The sequence below is a fragment of the Scylla paramamosain genome, unplaced genomic scaffold (assembly GCF_035594125.1).
Source record: "Scylla paramamosain isolate STU-SP2022 unplaced genomic scaffold, ASM3559412v1 Contig46, whole genome shotgun sequence".
Classification (NCBI taxonomy): domain Eukaryota; kingdom Metazoa; phylum Arthropoda; class Malacostraca; order Decapoda; family Portunidae; genus Scylla; species Scylla paramamosain.
Genome location: NW_026973711.1, coordinates 145,351 through 162,586, shown reverse-complemented (window position 1 = coordinate 162,586; position 17,236 = coordinate 145,351). Strand labels below are relative to the sequence as shown.

The following is a 17,236-nucleotide window of genomic DNA, read 5'->3' as shown; positions in this document are numbered from 1 at the left end:
CAATAAATACTGTTTCGTCTGTTTGGTATCGTAATAAACTAAAACACTTGAAGCAGTAAGCATTTTCTATTACTATTTTTGTAGTTAATTAAAAATAATAAACCATTAATATAAAGACAGAATATTTCAGATGATATTTTCTGCAACAATATATTGGCACTGTCCATTTTTGACGATCCACATCAGTCAGGAAGTTACCACATCAGCAAGGGAGCCACCCTAGGAGATACCCTGGTGGAGGTACCAATCCTGCCCAGTACATATCATCATGGGGTGACGTGCTGCCTGGCACACATGACCTCGCTCATGCTGGCGCCAACACTCACCTGACTCTCTTTTCCACGTTGTGTTTGAAGACCTCCCTTAGGTCATGCTGGGAGCAGGCACCGGAAGTCACCATGGAAGCGAGGCGCTCGTTCTTGAGGAAGATCTCATAATAACTCTGCACGGCGTTGATGAAGGCTTCGTCTGCTGCTATCTGCAGCTCTCCTTTCAGAAAGCTCTGTGGAAAAGACAAAGTGAGTATCAATAATTATTGCTAGGCTTATTAATTTACTTCATCTACCAATTACAGTAGTAACTATTCTCTCTCTCTCTCTCTCTCTCTCTCTCTCTCTCTCTCTCTCTCTCTCTCTCTCTCTCTCTCTCTCTCTCTCTCTCCTTTCACATTTTCATTCTCCACCTCAGTGTTTTCATTCCACCTTCCTCTTTCCCATACTACCAACACCAGATTAACGTTAAAGCTTTTCCTGTCTTCTCCTTCCACCTTCCTCTCCACCCCTTCCCCTACACGCTGCTATCCTCCATCTGTTATCTTTCTTCTTATCTTCATTCCTCACATTAACTTCCTCATTTATCATTTTCTTTCTGTTAAGTTTTGTTCTCTTCACTTTATATCTTCTTACAACTATATTTCTGCCTTCCTTTCTACATGATTTAGTACACGGGTCCGTCTTCAAAATTTCCCTCTGCCATTCCACTTCCACAGTCTCCCCTTTTCCCCCATTCCATCTTGTGTCGTTTTTCCCTTCCTTCTTCCATTTATCATTATTCTCATAAACCCAACATGGGGGGAGAGAGAGAGAGAGAGAGAGAGAGAGAGAGAGAGAGAGAGAGAGAGAGAGAGAGAGAGAGAGAGAGAGAGGGAGAGAGGGAGAGAGAAATGACATACAGGAAAACATATCTTGATAGTAAAATAATTTTTCACAAACTTCTGATTTCTCTTTGTTCCTCTTGTTCTGATCTCTCTCTTGACTTTCTTAAGGGGGCCTGCACACAGTCATACATGTTGGCATACTTGCATGACAAACACGTGTATGAAGCTAAGTTTGACCGTGTGATGGGTGAGTTTGGTTGGCATACATGTTGGTCATACTGTATGACGAAAATCAAACCGAGCTTGACTTTTCTGGGCGGAGCTTATATGTCCACATACATGTTGGTACGTCTGACAGTTCGTCATACCGTCAAACATCAGTTTGAGCTTTACAGGTTGTGAGGGAAGATGTCCATTAACAGCAGTACGGAGTGCGCTAATGCAAAACAGCATGAGAAGAACATTATATTACAATTTATAAATTGCTACAGAGAACACCCGGCTCTATGGAAAGTCAAATCCCAAGAATACTCAAATAAAATTGAAAGGAATAAAGGGATTGTTCAACTTGTAGAAATTTTAAAGGAACTAGAGCCAGAATGCACTCGAGACGGTGTCATGAAGAAAATAAATAGCCTACGTTCTGCGTACAGGAGAGAACATAAAAAACATGAAAATTCAAAGAAATCTGGGGCAGCAACCAACGAAGTATACACACCATCGTTGTGGTATTATGGTGATATGCTCTTCACTCTAGACCAAGATCTTTAAAAGCCAGCTTCTTGCACATTTCGATCTCTTTGTTTCTTTTTTCTTTAACGCTAAAGCTAGCCCAACGGCAATTAGGGTGTCTTCGTCTAGAGACATGTCGTTCCTGCGCACACACTTTACTGACTGATGTTTGTTGCCAATTAGTATGACTGTGTGATGAGTCTTCATACACGTGTTTGTCGTGCAAGTATGCCAACATGTATGACTGTGTGCAGGCCCCTTTACAGTTCTAGAAATACATAATTCAGTCTACATATTTTGGTTTCATCGTCTCTTTAAATTTTCTTGTTCTTTAATCTTCTTTACGACATTCTGCTTTGCTTTCATTTTTTTTTCTTGTCTCTGTTTCACCAGCACGCCCAGGTCACTCGCTAGTCACATATGTTCCCTTTCATTCATCATACAAAGCATCTACCTGTACTGAACGAAAAAAAAAAAAAACCCTTTTCTGTAATAAAAACCCACTGTCCTTTGTTACTTTTGATTGGTATTGTTCTTTCCCATTCATTACACGATACACCCCTTCATTATCTGAAAACTCCACTGCCTTCACCAAACTTAGCTTTCCAATTCATTAAACACATCGCGCTCTCCCTTCGGTAATAAGAAAAGTTTCCTTTCCTTTATTAGATCACATCTTCACTTCTTTATTAATCACAAACCACGCCTTTTTGAATTACTAGTTAAACATTCCATTACCCTAATTACAAACACTACCCCATTTATAATTAAAGATTAAAATACTAACACTAAAAGAAAACACCTTTCACGGAACTAACTTTGCTCTCCCTCTCACTTCATTATGTGGAAGGGATAGATGGGAAGAATCGGTGGCCGGAAGAGATTTATGGAGACAATTTTTTAGCCCGGTGGAGAGAGAGAGAGAGAGAGAGAGAGAGAGAGAGAGAGAGAGAGAGAGAGAGAGAGAGAGAGAGAGAGAGAGAGAGAGAGAGAGAGACTGAGTACGCGGAAAATGTGACAGTAAATTTTCTTACAACTTTAAGAAAAAAAAAATACACACCAGGGCAAATATAAGATAAATATTTTAATAAAGCATGGAGACAGGTTACAACAAATATGAATGTGATGAAATCCTTACATAAATAAATAAAGATGAGCATATGTGCTGGTACAGAGAGAGAGAGAGAGAGAGAGAGAGAGAGAGAGAGAGAGAGAGAGAGAGAGAGAGAGAGAGAGAGAGAGAGAGAGAGAGAGAGAGAGAGAGAGAGAGAGAGAGAGAGAGAGAGAGAGAGAGAAAGAAAGAAAGAAAGAAAGAAAGAAAGAAAGAAAGAAAGAAAGAAAGAAAGAAAGAAAGAAAGAAAGAAAGAAAGAGAGAGAGAGAGAGAGAGAGAGAGAGAGAGAGAGAGAGAGAGAGAGAGAGAGAGAGAGAGAGAGAGAGAGAGAGATTGGGAAACACATAAAGAAAAAGGTTGAAGAGAAAAGATTACACAATAATGTACAAAGGATCTACCAGTGAGAAAAACCGTATAAATGAAAGCCAAAAATAAAGTTGCAGAGGGAGGATGAGACACAGTAAGCCCCTGATGGAACATGAAAACTATAAAGGGAACTAAGATGGTGGCAAAGTGCTTGGAAAGATAATAGAAAAGAAGAGAGGAAAATGTTTGGAAAGATAATAAAAAAGGAGCAAAGATCCCATGAAAGAAACAAGAACCATCTTTGAGTTCCTGATCGTTCAATGAGTGTGAGATCTAAGTATCCAAGTAGTAGATAGTAAGGAATTCGATGACTACTCTGTTTGGCACCTAATTTATCTTTTGCACAAGGTATTTTTTTTGTCACAATTCCTTAACCCTTTCACTACAATACGAAACAGTTAACAACATCAAAAGTAACGCGTTAAATCTTTATAAGCATCTACAAAAAAGATGGGGATAAAAAAAACAGATTTTGTAATTTCTACCCAGTTTAAAGATTGGAGGTGGCTGTAGAACAAGTACAGATGTCTCAAAGTAATTACCAATAAAGGAAAAATGTACTAAATAGCAGTCAAAGGGTTGAACATTGCGAAGAGAGTGGTATGTTATGGTCGCCTACGTCTTCAGAGGTACGGCACCACAGAAGATGATGATGATCAAAATTTAAACAGGCCTCGCTGTTCTATGTGTGTGTGAGGCATGCAGGTGTGAGTGGCGGTCGTTCTAATAAGGAGGCACACATCATGATGACCATTAGGCATCAGGAATTAAGTAGAGTTTAGAACTGACGGGTCTTTTATACCAGCAATTTCTAAGTCGTAATTAGTTTCTCGCTTATTAATTCTAGTTAATTAATTTCTTAATGCTGTTAATACCAAGTAAATCATGATGAATGTGCGGCATCAGAAATTAAGTAGAGATTAGAACTGACAGGGACTTGATGCCAGCAATCCTCAAGTCTTAATTAGTTTCTCGCTTATTGATTCTAGAGAATTAATTTCTTAGTGTTGTTGCTACCAAGTAACATTACGTAATATGTTATGTTGTGCTTCGTGCCATTCATGTTCAGTTTTCTCCACAACATGATGTTTCTACAAGAAGGCTTTGTCTGGATATGTATGGAGGGACGTTGCAAAGAGCACGAGATGAGGGCAGGACAGCTCCACAGCCCATCATGATCACGTGCCTCCAGTGTCTCCATGTCACCGCGTTTTTTTTTTTTTTTTATGTAGGAAGGACACTGGCCAAGGGCAACAAAAATCCAATAAAAAAAATATGCCCACTAAAATGCCAGTCCCATAAAAGGGTCAAAGCAGTGGTCAAAAATTGATGAATATCAAGTGTCTTGAAACCTCCCTCTTGAAGGAATTCAAGTCATAGGAAGGTGGAAATACAGAAGCAGGCAGAGTTTACCAGAGTTTACCAGAGAAAGGAATGAATGATTGAGAATACTGGTTAACTCTTACGTTAGAGAGGTGGACAGAGAAAGAAGAAAGTCTTCTGCAGCGAGGCCGCGGAAGGAGGGGAGGCATGCAGTTAGCAAGATCAGAAGAGCAGTTAGCATGAAAATAGCGGTAGAAGACAGCTAGATATGCAACATTGCGGCGGTGAGAGAGAGGCTGAAGACAGTCAGTTAGAGGAGAGGAGTTGATGAGACGAAAAGCTTTGGATTCCACCCTGTCTAGAAGAGCAGTATGAGTGGAACTCCCCCCAGACATGTGAAGCATACTCCATACATGGACGGATAAGGCCCTTGTACAAAGTTAGCAGCTGGGGGGGTGAGAAAAACTGGCGAAGACGTCTCAGAACACCTAACTTCATAGAAGCTGTTTTAGCAAGAGATGAGATGTGAAGTTTCCAGTTCAGATTATAAGTAAGGGACAGACCGAGGATGTTCAGTGTAGAAGAAGGGGACAGTTGAGTGTCATTGAAGAAGAGGGGATAGTTGTCTGGAAGGTTGTGTTGAGTTGATAGAAGGAGGAATTGAGTTTTTGAGGCATTGAACAATACCAAGTTTGCTCTGCCCTAATCAGAAATTTTAGAAAGATCAGAAGTCAAGCGTTCTGTGGCTTCCCTGCGTGAAATGTTTACCTCCTGAAGGGTTGGACGTCTATGAAAAGACGTGGAAAAGTGCAGGGTGGTATCATCAGCGTAGGAGTGGATAGGACAAGAAGTTTGATTTAGAAGATCATTAATGAATAATAAGAAGAGAGTGGGTGACAGGACAGAACCCTGAGGAACACCACTGTTAATAGATTTAGGAGAAGAACAGTGACCGTCTACCACAGCAGCAATAGAACGGTCAGAAAGGAAAGTTCAGATGAAGTTACGGAGAGAAGGATAGAAACCGTAGGAGGGTAGTTTGGAAATCAAAGCTTTGTGCCAGACTCTATCAAAAGCTTTTGATATGTCCAAAGCAACAGCAAAAGTTTCACCAAAACTTCTAAAAGAGGATGACCAAGACTCAGTAAAGAAAGCCGGAAGATCACCAGTAGAGCGGCCTTGACGGAACCCATACTGGCGATCAGATAGAAGATTGTGAAGTGATAGATGTTTAAGAATCTTCCTGTTGAGGATAGATTCAAAAACTTTAGATAGGTAGAAAATTAAAGCAATAGGACAGTAGTTTGAGGGATTAGAACGGTCACCCTTTTTAGGAACAGGTTGAATATAGGCAAACTTCCAGCAAGAAGGAAAGGTAGATGTTGACAGACAGAGCTGAAAGAGTTTGACTAGGCAAGGTGCAAGCACGGAGGCACAGTTTCGGAGAACAATAGGAGGGACCCCATCACGTCCATAAGCCTTCCGAGGGTTTAGGCCAGCGAGGGCATGGGAAACATCACTGCAAAGAATTTTAATACATGGCATGAAGTAGTCAGAGGGTGGAGGAGAGGGAGGAACAATCCCAGAATCGTCCAAGGTAGAGTTTTTAGCAAAGGTTTGAGCGAAGAGTTCAGCTTTAGAAATAGATGTGATAGCAGTGGTGCCATCTGGTTGAAATAGAGGAGGGAAAGAAGAAGAAGCAAAGTTATTGGGAATATTTTTGGCTAGATGCCAGAAATCACGAGGGGAGTTAGATCTTGAAAGGTTTTGACATTTTCTGCTAATGAAGGAGTTTTTGGCTCGTTGAAGAACAGACTTGGCATGGTTCTGGGCAGAAATATAAAGTGCATGAGATTCTGGTGATGGAAGGCTTAAGTACCTTTTGTGGGCCACCTGTCTATCATGTATAGCATGAGAACAAGCTGTGTTAAACCAAGTTTTAGAAGGTTTAGGACGAGAAAAAGAGTGAGGAATGTATGCCTCCATGCCAGACACTATCACCTCTGTTATGCACTCAGCACACAAAGACGGGTCTCTGACACGGAAGCAGTAGTCATTCCAAGGAAAATCAGCAAAATACCTCCTCAGGTCCCCCCAACTAGCAGAGGCAAAATGCCAGAGGCACCTTCGCTTAGGGGGATCCTGAGGAGGGATTGGAGTGATAGGACAAGATAAAGATATGAGATTGTGATCGGAGGAGCCCAACGGAGAAGAAAGGGTGACAGCATAAGCAGAAGGATTAGAGGTCAGGAAAAGGTCAAGAATGTTGGGCTTCGATCTTACTTGTTACCTCTTCTTGTTGTTAAGGCCGCGATCTTACTTGTTATTTCTTGTTGTTGTTAGGGCTTCGATCTTGTTATCTCAGGACCGCGATCTTGTTGTCTCAGGGCAGCGATCTTACTTATTACCTTTTGTTGTTAGCACCGCGATCTTACTCATTACTTCTTGGTGTTGTTAGGTATGCGATCTTAATCCTTATCTCTTGTTGTCTTCTTATGCAAGGAGTGACGAGCATCATCAGTTCTACCGCCTTATGTTAGTAAGCTCTGCAAGGTTTTTTATGCAATTTGCTTCCTCTTTGTCACTTCAGATTTTCTCCGTGTCACCACGCCGTCATAAAAAAAGAAAGGAAGAGAGAGAGAGAGAGAGAAAAAAAAAGGGACGTTGAAATTTGGTATTCTCTATGCTCTCGTTACTGCATGGGATTTTGTATCCAATTTTGTTTACTGCTTATTTTCTGCCCTGTGGCATTTCTTTATGCTATTAAAACTTGCTGTTCTTGCTGCTGCTGCGGTTACTGCAGCTGCTGCTCCTGCTGCTGTTACTACTACTACTACTGCTGCTATTGCTACTACTACTAGTACTACTGCCTCTACAACCTCTACTTTTACTGTTCTTACCGTTATAAATGAAGATGATTATAATAAAAAATGACGCTCGTATAATTTTGGTAGAGTACATTAGAAGTGGACTTGTCGCTTCATGGCGATCATTATCCTCCTCCTCCTCCTCCTCCACCTCATCATCATCATCTCATCATCTCCTCACATCATCATCATCATTTCATCATCTCCTCCTCCAGTAAATGTGAACGTTTGGATAAAGTCTGATGCGGTAATTGTTATCAGAAGGAATCCTTCTATTGGTAATCGAAATTCATGTATACAGAAGAGAAATTTAATAATCTACCAAAGAAAGGCCATCCTTATATAAATCTTACATATATCAACACATCTTGTCCAAAAAGTACGCAGCCATCATCAGCAATAACTCTAAATGATATGAAGAACATATCAAGACAACTGTCAAGACAATATCTATGAAAAGAAAATCTGAATTAGCAGAGTCTGTCAGTTTTTTGTTAAAAATACATTTAGTGATACGAGATAAGTGTGAGCTCAGTTAAGATTCAGTAAGGGTGTAATATCCTCTCTGATTCTCACCGACATAGGACACGCCAAGAATTTATGCAAATATGCAAGTACCGGAGCATATTCATATTACTACTACTGAGGGTCTGAAAAAACCCGGGTAAAAAAAATAAAATAAAATAAAAAAACCAACCCACTGTTTTTATGGGGGTTTATTTATTTTTTTGTGGGGGCCTTTATTGTTTTTATTTAATTAATTTTCTGTTTATCCTTCATATTTATATGTAAATCAGTTTAAATAAGCAATTAAAAAGCGATCCAGAGTGAAACAAACGTTTGATTTTTTTTTTTTCATGGAGGGGCACCAGCCAGGAGCAACAAAAATATAATAAAAAAAGTTCCACTGAGGTGCCGGTGATCAAAAATTACAGGATAAGTGTGTTGAAACCTCTCTCCAGAAAGAGTTCAAGTCATAGAAAGGAGGAAATACAGAAGCAGGAAGTGAGTTCCAAAGTTTACCAGAGAAAGGGATGAATGACTGAGAATACTGGTTAACTCTTGCATGTGAGAGGTGGACATAATAGGGGTGAGAGAAAGAAGAAAGTCTTGTGCAGCGAGAACGCGGGAAGAGGGGAGGCATGTAGTTAGCGAAATCAGAAGAGCAGTTAGCGTGCAAATAGCGGTACGTAGAAGATGGCTAGAGATGTAACACTGCGGCGATGAGAAAGAGGCTGAAGACAGTCAGAAGAGAGGAGTTGATGAGACGAAAAGCTTTTGATTCCACCCTGTCCCATACCTGAACAGATAATGCCCCTATACAGAGTTAGCAGGTGGGGAGGTGAGAAAAACTGGTGGAGACAACTCAGAACGCCTAACTTTATAGAAGCTGCTTCAACTAGAGATGAGATGTGGAATTTCCAGTTTAGATTATAAGTAAAGGGCAGACCGAGGATGTTCAGTGTACAAGAGAGAGACAGTTGGGTGTTATTGAAGAAGAAGGGATAGTTGTCTGGAATGATAGATAGTTGATAGATGGAGGAATTGAGTTTTGAGGCATTGAATAATACTAGATTTTTAGAGAGCTCAGAAGTCAGGCGTTCTGTGGCTTCCCTGCAAGAACTGTTTACTTCCTCAAGGGTTGGACGTCTACGAAAAGCCATGGAAAAGTGCAGGGTGGTATCATCAGCGTAGGAGTGGACAGAACAAGAAGTTTGGTTTAGAAGATCATTAAAGAATAATAGGAAGAGAGTGGGTGACAAGACAGAACCCTGAGGAACGCCACTATTAATAGATTTAGAAGAAACACAGTGATCGTCTACCACAGCAGAAATAGAACGGTTAAAAAGCAAACTTGAGATGAAGTTACAGAGAGAAGGATAGAAGCCACAGGGGAGCAGTTTAGAAATCAAAGCTTTGTGCTTTTGATATGCCTAAGCCAACAGGAAAAGTTTCGTCAAAATCCCTAAAAGAGGATGACCAAGACTCAGTAAGGAAAACCAGAAAAGCACCAGTAGAGCAGCCTTGATGGAACTCATACTAGCGATCAGATAGAAGGTTGTGAAGTGATAGATGTTTAAGAATCTTCCTGTTGAGGATAGATTCAAACCTTTAGTCAGGCAGGAAATTAAAGCAATAGGACTGTGGTTTTGACGGATTAAAATAGTGATCCTTTTTAGGAACAGGATGGATTTAGGCAAACTTCCAGCAAGAAAGAAAGGTAGATGTTGACAGACAGAGTTGGAAGAGTTTGACTAGGAAAGGTAGATGTTGATAGACAGAGTTGGAAGGGTTTGACTAGGCAAGGTGCAAGCACAGAGGCATAGTTTCGAAGAACAATGGAAGGGATCCCATCAGGTTTGTAAGCTTTCTGAGGGTTAAGGTCAGCGAGGGCATGGAAAACATCATTGTGAAGAATTTTAATAGGTAGCGTGAAGTAGTCAGAGGGTGGAGGAGAGGAAGGAAGAAGCCCTGAATTATCAAAGGTGGGTTTTTTAGCAAAGGTTTGAGTGAAGAGTTCAGCTTTAGAAATAAATGAGATGGCAGTGGTGCCATCAGATTGAAATAAAGGAAGGAAAGATGAAGACACAAAGTTATTGGAGATATTTTTGACTAAGTGCCAGAAGTTAAAAGGGGAGATAGACCTTGAAAGATTTCGACACTCTTTTAATGAAGATCAGACACTTGTTTAGTTCATGCTAATACAGGTTGATCCAGTTGGACAAAACCTGTGTTAACTTGTGCTTTACAGGAAATGATCGGTTCAGACTTGACTACTTTTACATTATTTATGTATATGTACATATATAAAACTTATTTATCATTATGATATAGAACTAAATTTTGGTGTTAAATATAGGAAAAAAAAAAAAAAACAGGCATTTTTTTTTTCTTTTTATGGGGGTGGGTTTTTTAATGCCAACCTTAATAAACCTTAATTATCAATATGATATGGAACTAAATTTTGATATGTAATGCCAACCCTGTTGCTGCTGCTACTACTACTACTATATTAATATTATTATTATCATTATTATTATTATTATTATTATTATTATTATTATTATTATTATTATTATTATTACCATTATAATAATAATAATAATAATAATAATAATAATAATAATAATAATAATAATAATAGTAATAACAACAACAACAACAACAAAAACAACAACAACAACAACAACAACAACAGCAACAACAACGAGGAAGAAGGATTCGATACATTATGCTGACATTCGTTGAAAACTCCCCCCCGTCCTCTATGTTTTCCCTTCACCGCTACCCACACAGTCATCAGTCAACACCAAACCTCTTCCACTGTTGCCACTGGTGACGCACCACCACTCTACCATCCCTTCCCCTGTAACACTCCCTCTCACCTCTGCGTCTCCAACACTTCCCTACCCAGCTTTTGAAAGGCAACACGGGCGGGCCGGAGAGTTAAAGTTTGTAAGACGATCTCAAATCTACCTTCTTAGCCTATTAACTTTACCAAATTAAGCTTCAGCACCTTTTAAAATAAAATATAAAAAAAAGACATTTTACACATCCTGTTTTATTTCTAGATAAGTCAGCGGCAGGTGAGGATACTATGCCTCTCACTTGTTGGGAATGTAAAAGTTCGTGATTTTTGCTGCAACACTTCCCGGTAGTCACTCTTTCTGCTGTCCCTGTCGCAACAAGTAAGTGTCTACAAAAGTGTGTTGAGACAGACGGGGGCACAAGGAATAACGGTCAATACTATCTACTTTCAGTCTTCGCCTCTCCCTCCTACCCCCTCTTCACTCATCACTGCCTCCAAAGCCTCTTCACACGACAATTCCTTTCTCGCACCCTTAATACTCGTACTCCCCATCATATCCCTGCTAGTTCCCCACCAAGCCTTTGTATTATCCCAACCTCATAATCTGCTATTCCAACGTCGGTTTGCGTATTAACTGCTGACATTGCTGTGTTTCATAAGCATAACCTGTTTGGTGACACAATGCTTCCAGCGTGACTATAATACCAAGAATTCCCTTCTCTCGAATGTTTTACGCTTTTCTCCCTCCCCTTTCTTCTGCTCCATCTTTTTAAGGTGTGTAAGCCACCGTCTGTCGCTTCCCGGGTAAGAGTGAGACGTGATGTACAATGTTCATGAAGGATGGCAAGCACTTAACATTACGGGATGTAGCGAGGTTCTTGTCGCACAGCTTTACTAAGGAAACGAAAATTAAAACTCCCCATCGTTTCCTAAGCTGTGACGTGTTGCCAAGTACTCTTTCGTACAGAAGGCATTCTCTCGGGACAGAAGTCTACTTTACTGTTTTATGGAGGTACGTGAATACAATTGCAAAGGTGCCAAGGGAAAAGCACATAAATAATGAAAAGAATGTAAAAAAAAAGGAGAGCTGAATCACTCGTACTGCTGCCTGCCAGAACATGCTTTGAAGGGAAAAAAGGAGAGGCGGCTTCATCAGCAAATTTTAAACCATTCTACCTTGTTATAATCAGGGAATAGGGTTCAAGAGATTAAAACTGTTGTCTTTTAGTCTTTAAATAATCACAGTCTTCACAGACTATGATTATTTAAAGAAAATATGTTCAGGTTTCCTGGGGTTTTCTTCGTAAAATATATTACATAGAGCAATAATTTTATGTTGTAGCTTTTCCTTGAATTAATTCCAATTTAGATTCATCTTTTACGAGACGAGATGACCAGAATTAAGCGGCATATTCTAAATGAGATCTAGCAAGTTGATTTGTGGAATCACTTCTGGAGTTCTGTTCTCCCAAGGTAAGTGTAGTGAAACCCCATCACATATTAGCTTTTCTGACCTCCAGGTCAACAATATGAACTAATCCTGAGGTCACTAGTGATGGCATGAAAATTCTTTTTTGTTCTATAATTCATTAATCAATTAATCTACAATGTATAACTATATTCAGTACTATTATTATAATATGCATATCACTTTACATTTATTGGTTTATATTTCAGTAACCACTTATTGCTGTTTGATGATGGATCTGATCAGCAGCACACCGTCCACATAAAGAGCACGGCGTACTGCACATGCTTGGTCTCTTTTCAACATACATGGAATGGTGTTACCTATTCTGGTCAGATCTTTCAAAGCATGAAACTGTGACAGGAAAGGAAACACCTCAATGATGAAGGGACAATGACAGGGGTTCACTTTATATATATATATATATATATATATATATATATATATATATATATATATATATATATATATATATATATATATATATATATATATATATATATTAAAAAAAAATCTATGTAACAGCTATGATGTGGTTTTTCAAGGGAGCAGGATACGCAAAACAGGAAAATTGGAAAAGGCTTGCAAGAAACACCAATCCCATAAAGTAATGGGTTACAGCTGAAGACAAAGAGAAGAGGTGAGTTCAGATATAGTTTTTCGATGCTGTACTTTACGTCTTACCTCCATGAGAGGCGATAAGTATTACAACAATAATAACAGGAATAGAGAAGCGTTTCTTCTGAGATGCGACAAAAATATTCTCTCTCTCTCTCTCTCTCTCTCTCTCTCTCTCTCTCTCTTCTCTCTCTCTCTCTCTCTCTCTCTTCGTCCTAGCACACAGTCTAGACAGGGGCTGTCATCCAAACACAAAGCTTAAACTTTCGCCGTAAATCAAAGTACGTGGGCGTGGGCGAGCGCCTGGGTTCCTCCTGGGGGATGCATACACCGGACTGCATCGACAGCGGGAAACAAGCACGGATGCAAGACTCACCATAACTTAACAACATCACGAAAAAGAAATAACGGGAAAAATGGGCGATTAACTAGTTTGCACTGTACAGATCTTGATGAAAAATAAGTTAACAGGTGAAGAGAAGAAGCGCCAGGACGAGAGAAGTTTTCTCCTTCCAGCGTCGCTTCGACACTGCTGAGATCAACAAAAAGAAATCCAACTAATTCTTAGAGAGAGAGAGAGAGAGAGACAGAGAGAGAGAGAGAGAGAGAGAGAGAGAGAGAGAGAGAGAGAGAGAGAGAGAGAGAGAGAGAGAGAGAGAGAGAGAGAGAGAGAGAGAGAGAGAGAGAGAGAGAGAGAGAGAGAGAGAGAGACCCTGCCTATAAACACACACACACACACACACACACACACACACACACACACACACACACACACACACACACACACACACACACACACACACACACACACACACACACACACAGCCAGGTAAAGAAAAAAAGCTTTAGTTGACACATTCACACGCCGCGGAATCCAATTATCAAGTCAATTAAACAAACGTGACAGGAGGATTGTCTCAGTAATATTTGCTTTGCGTGTTAAAATTTGCTACTTGCCCTACATTCCATTGAAAATTACCACTACTGCTGCTGCTGCTGCTGCTGCTGCTACTACTACTACTACTACTACTACTACTACTACTACTACTACTACTACTAATAATAATAATAGTGGCAACGGTGGCGTGTTTCTCTTTGCATTTGATGGTCATGACAACAATAAAAGAAACAAGAAAAAAAAAAAAACTGCATCGTATTGTTCCTACTTCACCTTTTTTTTCTTGTCCGTCAGCGAGGCTTATGCATCATCCTCTCCCTCCCCTTAGAACCCCCTCCTGCATTATGATATCCATCCTGCCTTTCCGCACCAGAAACTTCTTGACGATCTTTACATCACCCTCGGCTGATGTATAGTGGTGTGGATACCGCACCACTATGACTGACCGGTCATTACTGCTGCACAACCCAGAGCGAGGCGAGTTCAGGTATCAACAACTAAGGTCTGTCTGTATTCATAATCACTTCGTTTTCTCACATAACTTATCCTTTAATTTTGGATGGTTCTTTAACTTCTTTTGGACCTCTCTTTGAGGACTGGCAATCTAAGTAGATCTATTTTTCGCACTTTTTGTTGCCCTTGACCAGTGCCCCTTTAACATATATATATATATATATATATATATATATATATATATATATATATATATATATATATATATATATATATATATATATATATATAGTTTTCCAAGACCACAAAGATACTCAGTTGGTTTCTCATCGGTATTTTCACATTAGTTATACAAAATCTTCGTTAAAATGCATAATCTATAATCATGAAAACAAGTTAGCACACTTCGAAACAGCAATGACGTCCGAAAGAGTCTGCTAATAGTAATTATTGACATAAATCGCTTAGATGTGTGAGAATATGGTTCGGATGCTCAAGTTTTTACTTCATGGATACGAGAGAGAGAGAGAGAGAGAGAGAGAGAGAGAGAGAGAGAGAGAGAGAGAGAGAGAGAGAGAGAGAGAAAAGGAAATATAGGGAAAAAAATGGAGGCACAACACAGGACGAGAGATGCAAAACTGTATATCATTTCAAAAAACGTCCTGGTCACGAGTCCTAATTGGTCCACTGCTGTCCTGCCTCCCTCTGGACCCTGAGACAGTGCAGCGGGTGACGCAATCATCAACACATTGGAAAACTCGGAAATGCATATTTAATTAGCGAGCGTCCAGGTATTTCCATAATTACACGTACGTACAAAGACTGAATAATTAGCACGCTGCAATACTCATCGATCCCGCCGCCAGAGATTTATTAAAGGAATATGCACCGCCATTATAACTGATCAGAGCCTCAATAACCCAAATACGAAAACTGCTGTCCGTGGGTGGTGTACAGACCATTTTGTTTGAGCTCTCATTGTGGTGGTGGTGGTGGTAGTAGTAGTAGTAGTAGTAGTAGTAGTAGTAGTAGTAGTAGTAGTAGTAGTAGTAGTAGTAGTAGTAGTGGTAGTAGCAGCAGCAGCAGCAGCAGCAGCAGCTTATAAAACAGCCATCTCTCATTACCCAGTGCTCGGTCAGCGGCACGCCTTCCCTCCTCGGTGACTAGTGCCAGGAGACGAGGCGAGGAAATCTAACTTTTTCTTTTTTATCACGAGTGGAGACCAGCGCTTCATAGGTACACTATTTTTACTTCTCTCTGTGTAATTATTCTCTCTCTCTCTCTTTCTCTCTCTCTCTCTCTCTCTCTCTCTCTCTCTCTCTCTCTCTCTGCTTCACTTATTCTTTTTATATCCCTTAATTTCTTAGTAGAAGGCAATTTTTTTAGTTCTAAGATGGTTTGAAAAAGTTATCTCAATTTTTTTTGTCAATGTTCTCAGAATATACTCTTTATTATGTAAATGATAAAAAAAGCTAGACAGTTTTATATTACAAGAGACTATCATGCTTTTTTTCACCCCCTTCTCTCTCTCTCTCTCTCTCTCTCTCTCTCTCTCTCTCTCTCATTACACAGTAGTCGCCCATTCATTCTCTCATCCCGTCTTCATCTCCCTGTGGCCATCACTCTATCCCTTCACTCTCCCTTCCACCACAAAACTGCTGCCTCCCTTTCGCCGTGCTGTGGTCAGACTCACATCGTCACGATGGTAAAAGTGACGGTAAAAGTGTTTCGTACAGCTTTATAAACCTCGAAACTGTGGTGCATGTGATTCCCGCTCCCCCTTCTCTCTCTCTCTCTCTCTCTCTCTCTCTCTCTCTCTCTCTCTCTCTCGACGAATGGATATAAACGAAACTAACAGCGATAGATTCTAAGAGGAAAGAATCAAAACTTTATAAATCTCACGGGGCCGTATTTCGCGATAGAAGGACAAATGTGGATATAAAGGAAGAAAGGAGTCATAAAATTTAGCGAGTTACTGTCAGAAAGTTACATTAGTTGGAATAGAACGTGGGAGTGCCGGTGGTTGAAATCAGATCGTCCCTCGAGAAAAAAAAAAAAAAAACATGAGAAATACAGACAGTTACGTAAATACTCAAGGTTGACGTGATGCTGGCAGTCAGTGTGAAGAAGTTTCTAATCATTGTAATCTTTTCTGATTGCGTTTTATTGAGACTAAATATTTTTCCTGATGCACAAAAGGAACACACCACACCAAGAAAGAAGAAAGGAAGGAAGGTTAAAGGGAGCAAGTTTCGCGTAATAGAAAAAGCGTGTCTTAGATGACTGTTCTGTTTCCAAAGTTAAGAGCTTCTTCATGTGTGGTGTTGATGTCTGAACGACGCAGACCTCCCGGAAACACGCACACACACACACACACAAAAAAAAAAAAAAAAAAAAAAAAAAAAAAAAAAAAAAAAAGATACGGGGAGAGAGAGAGAGAGAGAGAGAGAGAGAGAGAGAGAGAGAGAGAGAGAGAGAGAGAGAGAGAGAGAGAGAGAGAGTGTTAGCCCCTGCAAAACTGTCATAAGTTATACTGTCTAATCAAAAGCAAGAGACATAGGATAGTGAAGGCAAAGGCTCCTCATCACCCACTAGAACTTTGAATCGTGGCTGGCTCAGCCATTTGGGGATCTACAGAGTTTTTGCCCTCGTGTGTTAACCCTCATGTGTTTGTTTGTTATAAACCTAGCCGTCTAATCTAATGTAAGAGAAATTGGAGAACAAAGGCAACTGTCCTCTACCCTCCGCTCCCTTGAGATGTGGCTGGCAGGAAAGAAAGAGGAACTTTAATGTGTATGTGCCCTATATTATTATTTCTTTAAAATGAAATGTTCAGTGATTTATTATTCGCATGAATTCCCATGTGAAATATACAGATCCGAGTCGATGCTCATTTGTTAGAAGGGCTTGTAGGCTGCAAGCGTCACCCACATTCCCGACGCAGCCACACACACACACACACACACACACACACACACACACACACACACACA

The 17,236-nt window shown here is 40.0% G+C and overlaps 1 pseudogene; it reads right to left on the bottom strand.

Moving 5' to 3' along the window:
- LOC135098127 (calcium-dependent secretion activator-like) overlaps positions 1–17,236 on the bottom strand; it is a 375,310-nt pseudogene that overhangs the window by 286,464 nt on the left and 71,610 nt on the right.